The sequence below is a fragment of the Eriocheir sinensis genome, unplaced genomic scaffold (assembly GCF_024679095.1).
Source record: "Eriocheir sinensis breed Jianghai 21 unplaced genomic scaffold, ASM2467909v1 Scaffold30, whole genome shotgun sequence".
Taxonomy (NCBI): domain Eukaryota; kingdom Metazoa; phylum Arthropoda; class Malacostraca; order Decapoda; family Varunidae; genus Eriocheir; species Eriocheir sinensis.
In genome coordinates, this window is record NW_026111610.1 from 1,129,550 (window position 1) to 1,142,091 (window position 12,542).

Here is a 12,542-nt window from a genome sequence, read left to right on the forward strand (position 1 = left end):
CTAGTCCGTTACGCGGCCTCAAACGGATTTTTGTAACTCCATCGATCATATCGTCCGTACTAGTCCGTTACGCTTACGGCATGTCTGAAAGTTCTGCATGCAATTAATTACTGATGTACATATGTACAATATAATTGGAATTATAAATCAGGCGACTCGCATTTAAAAATTAACAGCATAGGAATAATAAACAGCAAAGCGGACACTTGTGGACCCAAAATAGACGAAATGATACTAGTCCGATACGCGTCCGGCATGTTAGAAACTTCTGCGTACGGGTCCATATTAATTGCAATCATATCTCAGGCGACTAACATTCAAAAATTAAAAGCAAATATCTAACAACAGGAATTTAAACAATCAAAGCGGACACTTGTGGACGCAAAACAGACAAAACGATAAGTCTGCTTCACGTCTATACTCGTCCACTGCCGGCCGGGAAATAACGCGCGAATTGGTGTTGTCTCTCCTATCAATCACAGGGGTGTTACCTCCATGAGTTAGATCAGTTGAAGGAACACATCACCACTCTTTTCTGTCCGAGAATCTTAGACTTGTTGGACGATAGAGGCGGAGGGAAATACACCAGTGCCGATGCCATTCACGTGTTGAGTAGAGTGATGCGGTTCGTCCACGACAAGTACAGAGGTGATGGTCGATTACCTAGTATTCGAAACTTTCTCATAGGCGTCAATATTAACATCCTTGAAAATGCCAGAGCCTTTGAGAAGAAGAGCAATAAGAAAGGAGAAGGACATAACAAAAATCAAACCATTGAATCTCAGCGTCGATAATTAATCAAAGCTTTAAAATCTATAGTTGAGCACAAAACGATGAACATGCCCATCCGAGACGAACAAGCAGATGATATCGTCTATCTTCCCAATTCCGTTGATGTCTCTAAGTTACCAATAAGTCACGACAACCTGCTAATGTTGACTCGCTATCTCCATTCTATTTTATCACTTGAAAAAATGTCGTTTTTCACAACGGGTATGTTCCAGAGCGCTTATTACTTCATGATGCATTGTCTCTCTCCCACTGGTGGGGTGGCTAATCTGCCCCCGCAGGCAGCTGACTCGTTAAAAAATCGATGGTGGAATTACACCAAGAAAAAAGAGGTAGGAGGATTCGGAGACGAAGAACACCAGCGGCGGCGACGCCGGCATGATGACTCTTCAACTTCCGAAGGAGGAGGAGGAGGAGGAGAATGACGACGATGATGATGCTAATAGGTGAATGTGTGTCTTTGTCTTCCGAAGCTTCCGATTCTGAATCTAGTTCGTACTGAATGTCGTCTAACCTTGTGTGAGGTGAATGTGTGTCTTTGTCTTCTGAAGCTTCCGATTCTGAATCTAGTTCGTACTGAATGTCATCTAACCTTGTGTGAGTTGAATGTGTGTCTTTATCCTCTGAAGCTTCCGATTCTGAATTTAGTTCGTTCGTACTGAATGTCGTCTAACCTTGTGTGAGTTGAATGTGTGTCTTTGTCTTCCGAAGCTTCCAATTCTGAATCTAGTTCGTACTGAATGTCGTCTAACCTTATGTGAGGTGAATGTGTGTCTTAGTCTTCCGAAGCTTCCAATTCTGAATCTAGTTCGTACTGAATGTCGTCTAACCTTGTGTGAGGTGAATGTGTGTCTTTGTCTTCCGAAGCTTCCAATTCTGAATCTAGTTCGTACTGAATGTCGTCTAACCTTGTGTGAGTTGAATGTGTGTCTTTGTCTTTCGCAGCTTCCGATTCTGAATCTAGTTCGTACTGAATGTCGTCTAACCTTGTGTGAGTTGAATGTGTGTCTTTGTCTTTCGAAGCTTCCGATTCTGAATCTAGTTCGTACTGAATGTCGTCTAACCTTGTGTGAGTTGAATGTGTGTCTTTGTCTTTCGAAGCTTCCGATTCTGAATCTAGTTCGTACTGAATGTCGTCTAACCTTGTGTGAGTTGAATGTGTGTCTTTGTCTTTCGAAGCTTTCGATTCTGAATCTAGTTCGTACTGAATGTCGTCTAACCTTGTGTGAGGTGAATGTGTGTCTTTGTCTTCCGAAGCTTTCGATTCTGAATCTAGTTCGTACTGAATGTCGTCTAACCTTGTGTGAGGTGAACATGTGTTTGAAAATGCCCGATTCTTAAAATTAAGAGATGCGGGGGGTGGAGGGTAAGCGGGGGTGTAAGGGCTATGGGGGGTTTTTGACGACGACCTCCCCAGCGTTACCAGTGACGGTCCTAAGTCACCTTAGTAGCGCATCTAGCGTGTAGCGAAGTGCCTTGAGCACACCTGTGAACATATAGGGTGACGAGCGCGACCGATTCTGCCTCCCGAATGGTCCAAATCGTCGACCGTCGTGACCGAAACCCATCCGTTAAAATAGTTCAGTTATCCCTACGCTCCAAATCGGGAGGAGGAAGCGTCGCATTCTGACTTTCAGTGGTAACTCACGATATCGGCGCGCTCGCGTCACGCATTTCATCCCTAACAGGTGCAGAATCGGGCGGTCCGGTCGCCCGGTTTGAGCCGTAAGTGGACTTTTTAGGGGGGGGAACACCTCATCGGGTCACTCCCGGCCAGTTAGCCGAGAGTTTCTCGGCTCGGGTGTTGGGCGGTGGGGTTCAAAACGGTGGGGGGTGAGCTGCTAGCGAGCTGCAGTGGCTCACAGGGTCTCGGCTGACTTTACTCGTTGCTGGCAACGGTGAATTGACAAGTAGCGAAACAGTAGCAAACTTCGCTAGATCAGAATCGGACGGAGACCTCGAGATATTTGACGATAACTGATTTCAGAGTCGGAAGCTTCGCAAGACAAAGACATACATTCAACTCAATCAAGGTTAGACTACATTCAACTGTAACATAATACAAACTCTATAATGACTTTGTAGTTGATGTAGTTGATGATAATTTGATACAGATCCAGATGTAATAACGTAACTGAAAATAAACTCTATCGAGATGAATGTGTCTTTGACTTTTCTTATTGTCTTTCTCTGCGTTCGGCTTCCCATGGGTGTATTAAATTTATCAAATCAAATCTTCCAATTGGAGTTTTAACATAATCGGAAGCTCCGGAAGACTAAAACACACATTCACTTCGATCCCTTAAGGCGAATGTGTGTTTTTGAGTTATGATGCATCCAATTCTTAATTGGAGTGTGAACAGAATCTGAAGCTTCGGAAGACTAAAACACACATTCACTTCGATCCCTTAAGGCGAATGTGTGTTTTTGAGTTATGATGCATCCAATTCTTAATTGGAGTGTGAACAGAATCTGAAGCTTCGGAAGACTAAAACACACATTCACTTCGATCCCTTAAGGCGAATGTGTGTTTTTCAGTTATGATGCATCCAATTCTTAATTGGAGTGTTAACAGAATCTGAAGCTTCGGAAGACTAAATTTGTTTCTGAGAAAATGATTTCAGAGTGTCTCCGCAATATGGTACCTCTCATTCATCTCCGGAACCTGCATATTGACATTGCCAAACACCACCATCAACAAGGTGGTGGCGGCGGCGGCGGCTTAGAAAATCTTAACGTGTTGAGCGTTGTCAACCCTGAGCTGGTCGACAAGGCAATTCTGAGTCGAGAGTTTCTGACCAGTGAATATGATGAGACTGGGTCTTTCACGACAAGTAAGTTCACCAACGGAGCAACGTTTAGCTTCACACCCGGTACAAGCATGGACCTCAGCGATTACCAAACGGATGATGGGTGTGTGACTGTGGACACAGACTATACCGGCCGAGAAGAAGTGTTAGAATTGGATTCAATCAACACGTGTTATGATGAACTGATACATGCATTAAAGTATGGTGTTTTCGACAGTGTGGTTTCCGATGAAGGTTGTGAAAGATCAATAAGATTATATGATAATGATTTAGTCATGAAAACTAGTGGTGATTCTATTCACGTTGTATCCAACAATAAAGGTAGCGAGAACACTATGAAGAACGCTAGAGAAGCATCTCTCAATGATCACAACCACTGTACTACCATTCTCCATTCCGTATACGGCACTCTCACCTCCGCTTACTCTCCCGTCAACGACAATTACAATGCCCGTCATATCCTCATGAACATGCAACATGTGCAACGGACCTCCTCCTCTTCCTCCTCATCTGATGAAGGAACGGTGACGACGACGGGACTGTCACCACCGCCTTTTCGAAAAAAAGCCAATGAATATTCTCTGAGATACCACATGCGTCTGAAGAGGTTACGTTATCTATGACGACGAATTCACAGAATGTAAAAACCAATCTTATCTTGTCACTCTCAAGTATTGTTTGAATGTACTGAAAGATAATCTTCCGTATAATATTCTGTTGACCGATTGGACATCGATTGTGTTTGCTTCTAAGATGGAAAAACAACAACAAGTAGACAAAAAGAAATCGCCTTATTCCTACTTGCATGTGTTCACCGAAAAGAAAGAGAGAGAATGTCTCCAATGTCGTGCCGTACCTGGCTAACCCGGTCGTCTCTATGAAATGGTTCCTCATGCGAGCCCATCATCTACGATTGTCATGTACCAACACCGGCGTTGCCTGTCTGTCCAAGTTCATGAGTGCACGCTTCCACAGGCAGCTTAACAACCATCGTTCTTCCAATAATCTGTTAAGTGTTTTAAAATGGTGAATTCCAAAACATCGTGTATAAGCGTCGATAACAACAGATTTTTTCTTATCGACGGTAATTTTCTGTTGGGTGGCAGATTAGAAAATATCAATCTTAAATCAGACATGTATGTCAGGTGTAAGATTCAAACTGAAAAACAGATCGTCCTCGAATCGATGTTCGATCCTAACACAAAATCGGCTTTCTTGAGTATGTGCATTGAAGGCACCGCTGAGACACGTGGACTCATGATGGCTGAACACATTTCGAGATTGGTGAACTACTCTTCCAATGATATAAATCTATGGTATCAACCTGATCATTAACTTCAGAATGGGGTGGGGTCCGGATCTACATAGGGTCATGTACATTAGGTAGGTCCAGATCTACATAGGGGAATGTACATTAGGTATCTTTAGAGTGGGGTTCGGATCTACACAGAGAAATTTATATTAGGTATGTTGACAATAAAATTTTAAAAAAGAATAACTTAAAAAAAAAATGTGACTACTTTACTTTCTCATCCTGAAGGCACACCAATAAAATAGATGAAAGATTAAATCCATATTTCTTTATTTTCTTTTACAGTTAATGAATGTGACGAGTGACGTACAAATGGTTCATTACGATAATATGTTTGCTGATCAAAGTTTCGTTCTTAATTCTAGCAAAGTAAGTTACTTTTGACTCTCCAGCGACGACGACAGTGGAAGACAATGATGAGTTATTGTCCAAACTATTGGCTGGGGATATAACTGAATTTATTCCAACAGTGCTGACGTTCAAGTCAGTGTATCCACCTGAAAAGTGAAGATCGTGTTTGGTTCTGTTGTAAATCTTGACCATGCACAATTCTTGAGGTAGAGTGTCAGCATATACGGGTGTCACAGGCACAAATTGGAATACAACATCTGATTTATTAGCTTCGACTTCAGCATCTGTTGACAGGATGGCGATTTCACCCAATGGAGAAGCAAATACATCCTTGACGACAACTGGTGCCTTAGCATTGAAGGAGACGGACACGGGAAATCAGATGGGTGAAGTATCAATGTGTGCTTTCTTGATGTATGTCTGCCTCGTTGCCATGCCGGACACCAACATGACCGCAACAACAATTACTAGCAATGCGAGTACCAACATAGTTACAGTATTCATATTCATAAAATCCATGATTGGTTATATTTCTCAGATGTTCAGCGCGTGATTTTAACATGAACCGTTCACAGTTTCAGACGATGTAACTGACGGACGTCTTTAAATTTTGTCGTATGACGTCAACTGAAAATACGACAAATTTGTATACGATTGTTTATTTAAATCACTTAGGTAAGATTTACTGAGAAGTATTAAATCTGTGGGATCACCACCTAGTGGATTGACAGTGTCAAGGGTTGCAGTTATATCCTTTGTGGCCACGGAAACGGGTTGACTATCGGAAGCTACTAGCGGTTCTGATTTCAATGAACCTTTCAATTTACTTTTAACAGCGCTCATTTCTTCGGCATATTTTTCGATAGTGTTGACAAAACTATCTTTGAATGATTTGTAATATTTTAGGTCTTTAAAACTATCACTACTATATCTCTCATCTTGTTTCAATATTAGATTCAACGGAACTGGAAAGGAGGGTAGAAACGAATCGTCCATTACGTTGGGACGGACACGCACAGCGTTGCGTAAGGCCCACACTCCCAAAGAACATATTGTGTCTCTGTCTCTCGAAGCCAGACGTTCTTCTTCTTCATTGTTGTTGTTCGGTCTAGTGGAATATACAATTTTGGAAGATACAGTCCAAGTCTGTAACAGACGCATTATATCTTTATCTTCGATAGGGAGATCATTCAACTGTATGCTGTATAACCGACAGTCCCAGAACCTCACTAGCGTAACGCATCGCGTTGTCTGAGAGGTGATGACTCTATAGATTGTAACTTACAACGCACCAAATATCGCTGTTGTCTTGTCTCTTTGACGGTTTGACATGATTGCTGACCACTTCGGATTTCAATTCTAACTTTCGGAACAATGTGTGTAATACAAAGGGAAGTATTTCAATTTCTGGAAATCTACATTTTTTTTTTTGGCAATTACATCGATGTTAAATACGACCAACAGGTGATTCCATCTTCGGTGTGGAGGTACGTATGAGTGAGCACCGAACACGCTTGCGCTTCCAGATGTTGACGCCGACGCCGCCGCCGCCGCTCTTGCGATCGGAGGGATACAAGCTTGGCGATTCAGGAAATCAATGTAACGGGCTTCCACTAGACTTTGCATGTACCTGTTGGATGCATCATCATCATAATGCGGCGGTGGCGGGTATTGGATTGGACTGGATGATAAATTTTTGGTCGCCGTCGCGTGGCTTTGGCAGTCGCAACAATAACAGCAGTCTTCTTCTTTTTCCTTTTGTTCATTCTTAGTTTGACCACACGCACCATAATAACGATTCTCCAACTTGAGAATTTAATTCAATTTGATTAGCTGATTGTATTTCAACGTATCAAGTTGTAAATATTTCATTACCTCTTCTTTTGAAAATTGGCGTTGGTGTATCCTATCATTCTTGCTTCGGTCATTGACTAAAGTCGTGATGACATCCAATGCCTCATTATTGTACATCATTATCATCTGCTGCTTTGGCTGCGAATAAGATTAATAAACGCTTGAAGTGTTTGACACAGTCTGCAAAAGGTCTTAGTTGATTTGAAGTATCTTTGCGAATGATGTTAAGGTAACGTCCTACTCTCTCCGATGAAGATAAACTAGGCCACTGCTCTTCATCTACTTGCATTGCAAGATGATCTTCTATGATCTTTGAATTGCGAAGTAAAGGATCAGTGTCTTGAAACCATTTTGATGTATCCAACAGTTCAGGAGAATGTATACTATACGGTATTTCTCCCATGGAGATTATACTGTTTAAACTCTTTTCTTTAGACATCTTAAAAATGACGGAACCTAAATTTAAATTCCACCACATGACTACTTGAGACATGCCACTTATAATATCAGGAAACTCATGATGTGGTTGAGGTAACGTTAATTCCTCATCATCATCGTCGTCGTCGTCATCATCATCATTGTTGTTATTGTTGTTATTATTAAGATTGGTGTTGTCGTGGTTATTACCAATTACTCGCTGAGACACTCGCGACCACAACCGATAGGCTACCATCCTATTGGCATCAGCAGTTAACCCTGCACCATCAACTGTAGCTTTGACTGTTTTTTTAGCATTGTTATGATTGTACGGCCCCTGATACCCGACCTCTTCGATGACGAATATTTGTTTCTTGCCAGCCACATAAGCCAATTTAGCATCAGATGAAGAACAATCACCCTTTCCAACCAGCGCTTCTGCACCCATGTCGGTGTAGGAATCCCACCAAGTATGTTTGGCGATGTTGACAACAGATGATTTTAAGTTGTTTCCTAAACCAACTAAAACAACGACAGTTTTTGGAGTCATGTTTAACCCAATAGATGTTATGGTTTGGACCAGGTGATGAACCATTTCTCCGTCGCCAGTGCACATATTGTTGATGAAACCCATGAAGTTCATCATGGATCTCAGAAAATACAGACTGTGAAGTCTAGGTAGCCCTGTTTTTTGATCAACTACTTCTCTGTAACATTTTTGAACTGCTTTAGCAACATGTTTATCTACTTTACTTTTGTTGTTAAGATTTTTGGAGAGATCGAGTGCAAGAGCGTAGATCTCCAGCGAGACGGCGTTCTCGTCGTCCACACAGTAACACACAGGTGCCATTAAGGCCGACGTTACTACGTCAACTTGTTGTCGCTTCTTCGGTGGTGGACCAATCCTGTCTTCTTCCTCCTCGTTAACACATTGACCAGAAATTCTGTTCGTTGATATCATTGGAAGAGTAGTTCACCAATCTCGAAATGTGTTCAGCCATCATGAGTCCACGTGTCTCAGCGGTGCCTTCGATGCACATACTCAGGAAAGCCGATTTTGTGTTAGGATCGAACATCGATTCGAGGACGATCTGTTTTTCAGTTGTTAATTTACCTGCCTCCTTAAAATTATATTTTTCTGTCAGCACTAGAAATCATATTTTTAGTTTCATTAATAAAAGTTTTATCATTTCTTCGAATGTGTTCCATTGTGACATATTTCCATCCAATAGGGTACTTCCTGTGTTAGGTAAGAACGGAATAAATGAAGTTTTATTTGGATGTAATTGTGATAACGGGATACAAGGATAATATAAAAGGAAGGAATATTGGGTATATATACAAAAAATTAGATCAATGATTTTATTATTCTATAAAATAGGGATGGGGGTTCACTTTGTACACTCTTGATGAGTTTCATCCAAGGTGGAAAGTAGTAAATGCCCATTTTATTAGGTATCTTCATCTTAATAAATCTAAAACCTAAAAATTCGGTGGTTATATTTGTACTCATGTTTTCTAACAGAAAACATGTCCACCTAAGCAAGGTAAACTGGAAGCTCATCATCAAACTCACTCTTTCTCTCTCTTATCTAATAACATAGTTGTACATTGCTTAAACCTAAGACAAATGAAGGACCTTTTGATATGTGTCAAAAATAGACTTATTCCTTTTGATTATAATTTGTACATATTGAAATGTCTTTGGCAGACTTAGGTTATTGATATACATAAATACAAAGGTCCTTTTGATTATAATTTGTACATATTGAAATGCCTTTGGCAGACTTAGGTTATTGATATACATGGATAATTTGTACATATTGAAATGTCTTTGGCAGACATAGGTTATTGATGTACATGGATGCAAAATATATGATATTGGGTTTACAATAATTTTTTTATTAACATATCAATCTCAGACACTTGCTCATTGTGCTGCTGCTGCTGCTGTTGTATGTAAGGTTCAGTAGGGTAAGGTGGTGCGAATGAGGGTGGGGGTGGTTCAGTAGCAATCAGCATCACCGGTGGGGACGTCGTTGATGACGCAGCAGCAGTAGTGGTGGCAGTAGGGAAGTGGTGGGAGTGTGTCATGTTCATGTTGTTGTGGGTAGGAGGAGACATCTGCTGCTGCATCAGTATGGTTGGGTGTGTGTGTAAGGAGGAGATGGTTGGGTATAAGGTGATTGTTGTTGAGTGTTGAACGGTGAATGAGATTGTTGTTGTTGAGCAGCATTAGTAGACAAAGGTGAATGGGACTGTTGTTGATGAGCCAGAGCAATAAAGGGAATGAGACTGCTGTTGTGTATTATTGAAAGTTGAATAAGAACAGGGTGAGTTTTGTTTAAGAGGAGGAGGATGAGAAGAAACAGATTGTTGATGAATAAATCCTATTTGTTGTTGAAATGGAATATAATAAACCTGGTTTGACATATTGGTCAATTGTGTGTAAGAAGGGGATGATCCACCACCACTAAATCTAGTGTAAGATGATGAAGAGGCATCTGATGAATTGTAAGGAGAAACCTGCACGGATTGGATGGGTTGAGACGTACTACAACCACTCAATTTCCGCCAACGCCGCCGCTGCTGGATGCTGCAGAGGAAGGCGATGGCTGCTGGTGAATGATGTTGTTGTCATTTGTGTTCGGTGAATCTACAATAAAGTTTTGCGCCACTGCTGTGTTCGGTGAACCGAATATTAATTCTTGCGCTGCCGCTAATGGGTCGATGTTAGGTTTAGTATTATATGTCGATGAGGGTGGAACAACAGACGCTGCTATGGGTGAGAGTGAATGATGAGAGAAAAGTTGTTGGTCTTCTTCCTCCATCACTTCATCATTTCTGAATGAGATAGTTTTTGGAGTATGATTCTCGACTGGCATAGGCGTGTTCAATTCACAATCGTAAGCGTCGTAAACGGGTGATGACTGTCTGGGTATGATGCCAATTGGAGTACCCGGTCCCGGTGTGTTGAAACAAACAGAATATATTTCATTCTGCTGTAATGATGATCTTTTGAAGAAATGTGGTTGTGGTGGTGTTTCAATAGTTTCAAAATCATTGTGTTGGCTGTTTATTAACTGTAGATTTTTAACAGCTTGTTCTTGCTCTTTTCGTTGTTCATTTTGGCGTTCTTCTTCATCTTGTCTCTTTTGCTGCTCTCGTCTCTTTTGTTGCTCTAGTTCATCTCGTCTCTTTTGTTGCTCTAGTTCATCTTGTTTATTTTGTTGCTCTAGTTCATCTTGTTTCTTTTGTTGCTCTAACTCTCGTCTCTTTTGTTGCTCTAGTTCATCTCGTTTCTTTTGTTGCTCTAGTTCATCTCGTTTCTTTTGTTGCTCTAGTTCATCTCGTTTCTTTTGTTGCTCTAGTTCATCTCGTTTCTTTTGTTGCTCTAGTTCATCTCGTTTATTTTGTTGCTCTAGTTCATCTAACTTTTTTTTTTGTTGCTCTAGTTCATCTCGTTTCTTTTGTTGCTCTAGTTCCTCTAACTTTTTTTGTTGTTGTGCTTGTTCCTCTAACTTTTGACGCTCTTGTTCCTCTAACTTTTGACGCTCTTGTTCCTTTAATTTTTGACGCTCTAACTCTTGTATCTTTTGTCTCTCTTGTTGTGCTTGTTCCTCTAACTTTTGACGCTCTAACTCTTGTCTCTTTTGTCTCTCTTGTTGTGCTTGTTCCTCTAACTTTTGTTGCTCTTGTTCCTCTAACTTTTGTCGCTCTAACTTTTGTCTTTTTTGTCTCTCTTGTTGTGCTTGGCTCTTGTGTCGATGATGATCGCTCTCGTAGCTTTCGCTCTCGTTGCTCTCGCTCTTGTGACTTGGGTCGCTCTCGTTGCTCTCGCTTTTGTGACTTGGGTCGCTCTCGTTGCTCTCGCTCTTGTGACTTGGGTCGCTTTCGTTGCTCTCGCTCTTGTGACTTGGGTCGCTCTCGTTGCTCTCGCTCTTGTGACTTGGGTCGCTTTCGTTGCTCTCGCTCTTGTGACTTGGGTCGCTTTCGTTGCTCTCGCTCTTGTGACTTGGGTCGCTCTCGTTGCTCTTGTGACTTGGGTCGCTCTCGTTGCTCTCGCTCTTGTGACTTGGGTCGCTCTCGTTGCTCTCGCTCTTGTGACTTGGGTCGCTCTCGTTGCTCTCGCTCTTGTGACTTGGGTCGCTCTCGTTGCTCTTGTGACTTGGGTCGCTTTCGTTGCTCTCGCTCTTGTGACTTGGGTCGCTCTCGTTGCTCTTGTGACTTGGGTCGCTCTCGTTGCTCTCGCTCTTGTGACTTGGGTCGCTCTCGTTGCTCTTGTGACTTGGGTCGCTTTCGTTGCTCTCGCTCTTGTGACTTGGGTCGCTCTCGTTGATATCCATTTACTTCTTTTCGTCTTTTTTTTTCTCCCTTGACACTCTCTCCGTTTTCTCGGTCTCTATCTTTTTTATTTTTCTTCTTGTATTTTCGAGTGTGATCTTCTTCAGTTGGTTTAAATATTATTTTATTGAGGTCCGGTAGGTAATCGTCCTCTTCTCGAGTTTTCTTAGTGGTGTTGATGTACTCTTCTTTTTGGTCTGTTGTCATCATCATCATCTCTTTAATGATTCTTTTCTTGTGTGGTTTTTGATTTCAGATGTCTGTGCACTCATATCAACGGAGGAGGGTACCGTCGCCATCATTGCTTCTCGCATCATGACGTATTCTTTGGCTTTATTTTCAAAAATTCTGACTCTTGATGCGTTGTTGTACTGGATGTAGATTCTTCATCTTGCAATGTAGACGTCTTCGCCTCCTCCTCTGCTGCTGAAGTGGGATGCACGCTCCTGTTTTTCACCAGAACCCTGGATGTCGTCGCCTCTGTTGCTGCTGAACTGGGATGCACACGCTTTTTCACCAGAATCTCTGGACGTCGTCACTGCTGTACTGGGATGTGCACACCGCTCTTTTTAACACTAGAACCTCTGTGAGTTGAGCGGTGACGACTTACACTCAAATCTTTTTGATCCTCTTACTCTTTGATGAAGAAGAATCGCTGCAACTTT